At 49.3% G+C, this 3266-nt stretch overlaps 1 pseudogene; it reads right to left on the bottom strand.

The window, feature by feature from the left end:
• Positions 1–3088: 3088 nt before the first annotated feature.
• The window catches only part of LOC107121428, a 6389-nt pseudogene continuing 6211 nt past the window's right edge, over positions 3089–3266 (bottom strand).

Raw genomic sequence — 3266 nt, 5'->3', positions numbered from 1 at the left:
CTTTGGAGCGTGGACTCTGTGGCCTTGTACCCTGCTGAGGCCCCTCCCCTCCCGAAAACTCCGCCCTCTCCTGGATCCACCCCCAAAGTCTCCAGGTATTTTCCAACCCAGACCTGGCAACCCTATACCCACCTGAATCTATATTTGGGTTGAAAAGACTCCCTTCCCTCACGAAGAGCATAATGAAGGGGCTGACCCTTCCCCCCACTATAGCTATGACGAGTAGGATTTGCCGCCTATGAAGGAGGGAAGGGTTTTTGCCCCTGTGAGATCTGTGGAAGGTTTTGTTTCTGTTCCGCTTGCTCCAAAACTGCCCAGTTGTTGCCTGTAATGAGGACCTTGTGCGTTATTTACACCATTGTCTGGAATAAGGTCCAGGACCAGGTGTCATTTCCTGTGGAAGCGCACAGGAGCGGAGCTCCGGCAATAAGGAGCCCAGGGGGCGGGCACATGCAACAAGCCCCGCCCCTTCTCCCAGCAGCCCTCAGGTGGGCCAGGAGGAGCAAGAAGCAGCCAGGTAAGTTGCAGAGCCCCCCCTGGCCCGCCTTCAGGTACAAGCTCTCCCTCCTCTGTGAGGGCAGATCTGCCCTTTCCCCTTCCCAATAGCTAGCAATCCAGAACAGTCCAGTGGAGCCTGAGCAGTGGGTGTTGCCTTCTGACACACTTCCGGTGATGTCAGGGGCATGGCATATGCAAATAAGTTATGCTAATGAGTTATGCTAATGAACTCCTGCACCTCTTTTTCTACGAAATGACCCCTGGCTTCCACCATAGAACAAGGTTTGAGTGCAGTGACACCTTTAAGACCAACAAAGTTTTATTCACTTTGTTCACAAAGTTTTATTTGTTGGTCTTAAAGGTGCCACTAAACTCAAACTTTGTTCTGCTGCTTCAGACCAAACATGGCTACCCCCAGAAACCATAGAGTTGCCCCAAATCCCAGATGTGCCTCAATCACTTCCGGCTCATGTTGAAGTCACGTAGGCACGTCGCTAAAATGTCAGGTGTTCCTCTTTTTCTACGAAATGACCCCTGTCCAGGTCACAAACTTATCTACACTTTCACACACACTGAATGATGCACCTTCAATCCACTTTTCGATGCACTTTGCAACTGGATTTTACTGTGGGAAATACTGTTTGAGGGGGATGTAGGGTCAAGCGCCCTCCGGGCCTGAGAGGAGAATCACAGAATCATCGAATGTTCGAGTTGGAAGGGACTTCACAGGTCATCTAGTCCAACCCCCTGCACTCTGCAGGAGCACAGCCGAAAGGTAGCCCTACAACATACCCGAAAGATGGTCGTCCAGCCTCCGCTTGAAAACGTCCAGCGAAGGAGCATCCACCACCTCCCGAGGCAGTCTGTTCCACTGCTCAACCACTCTTACAGGTATATTTATTGACTGGTGATTTTCATGAGGAATTAGTATGGTGGCTAGAGCTGCCAAACCTCCAGGTGGTATAGAAACAACAGAGAGAACATGGGAAGGATGTAGTCAATAACTGAATCAACCGTGATGTCGTATTATGAAAATATATTTAGGCTTCAGTTCTGCAGTGAATATATTTCTTCATCACAGTGAACGAATTTGTCTCAGCGAAGCAGTAAGAAGGTCATGTGTTAACTCATGGATTAGTATTGTCGACATCTAAACAAGTATCATTCACGCAGCACACTCTGAAAAAGCTTTTATTTGAAACGGTTTATATGCGTTCTCCGTCGTGTGCGCGCGTATGTTTTCATAATGAGATAAAAAAACATATTCATTGCAGAACTGAAGCCTAAATATATCGTCATAATACAACATCATGGTTGTTTGTGTTATTGACTACAACCTCCAGGTGGTAGCTGGTAGGGTTGCCAAGTGACTCACCGGCTGCATCGGGGGAGCGTTGGTCCCAGTGCGGGACATTGGTGTATCTCTCTCTCTCTCTATGGTACCATAGAGTTTTCAGGGTGATTGCTAGAGTGTCACCTGGCAACGTGCCCAGCATGATGACATCACTTTCGAGTGACGTCATCGTGTCAGGCACGTCGGCCCGGTCTGGTCGCTTTGGGGGTGGGGTTCTCCCCGCCAGCCAGATCTGGAACAGCGGGTTGGGGGCCCTTTGAGTGGGGGAATCCCTGCCCCCCCGGGGGACCTGGCAGCCCTAGTAACTGAAGATCTCTTGGGATTACACCTGTTCTCCAGGCAGCAGAGATCAGTTCACCTGGAGAAAATGGCCACTGTGAAAGGTGAACTCTATGGCATTCTGCCCCATTGAAATCTCTCCCCTCCCCAAGCCCCGCCCTCCTCTGGCTCCATCTCCCCAAATCTCCAGGTATTTCCCAACCCGGAGCTAGCAGAGGGAAGTTTCCGGGGTGGAGGGAAGGAGAGAAAGCTGGAAAGGGGGGGGGAGATAAAGGTAAGTTGGCTGGTGGATGGGAAGCGTGCTGGGTGACCTTGGGCCTAGGTCCAAAGCCCCACTCTACCATGGAAGCTCAATGGCTGACTTTGGGCCAGTCACACTCTCTCAGGCCAACCTACCTCACAGGGTTGTTGTGAGGATAAAATGGACGAGAGAAGAAGAATGTGAGCCATTTTGGGTTCTCATTGGGGAGAAAGGTGGGGGGGGGATGAATGAATCAAACATTAACAAAGTAGTTGTGGAGGCTGAAGAACCTTTCTGCAGTCTCTTCATTATTCTACCAAGAACGATTGTACTAATGAATGACTAAGGTTGGAGAGACAGCTCAACATTTCTGTGTTTTTACTGATCGTATAAGTTACTGGATAAGTACAAATATTTCGAACCTATGCTCTTAACAGGGGCATAAATATGATTATGGAGCGTATAAATACTTGCTTGAGAACTACTGCAAAGCTTTAGAAATATACAACCGAGGAGACGCGATTCATCATTCACATGGGGAATTAAATACTGTCGGAATCTGCCACAGATTTAAAAATGGCATCATCTAAAAAGAGAACTGAATAATAATAATAATAATAATAATACTTCCCTTGTCCCCTCCTTGGCCATATTTCTGATCCCCTTGAGAATGGCAGGATCCTCTCCTCAGTCATCCCGGTCTACGGTGAATACGTCTATTGCTGCGGTCCATCGCCGGTCCTTGTTAAGTCTCCGTAGTCCCGTCCATCCTTCCCGAGGTCGGTATAAGTATGGGTGGTAGGAGAGGCGCAGGTGCACCCCACCGTCACCATCTGTTTCTCCAGCCAATAGGTCTGCCGGCAACCTATCTGCTTCCGCCTGAGGACCAGGATC

Source organism: Gekko japonicus, unplaced genomic scaffold (genome assembly GCF_001447785.1).
Source record: "Gekko japonicus isolate JY-2015 unplaced genomic scaffold, Gekko_japonicus_V1.1 scaffold3719, whole genome shotgun sequence".
In the NCBI taxonomy this organism is placed as follows: domain Eukaryota; kingdom Metazoa; phylum Chordata; class Lepidosauria; order Squamata; family Gekkonidae; genus Gekko; species Gekko japonicus.
The sequence above is the reverse complement of the archived record's forward strand: the minus strand, read 5'-3'. Positions and strand labels throughout refer to the sequence as shown.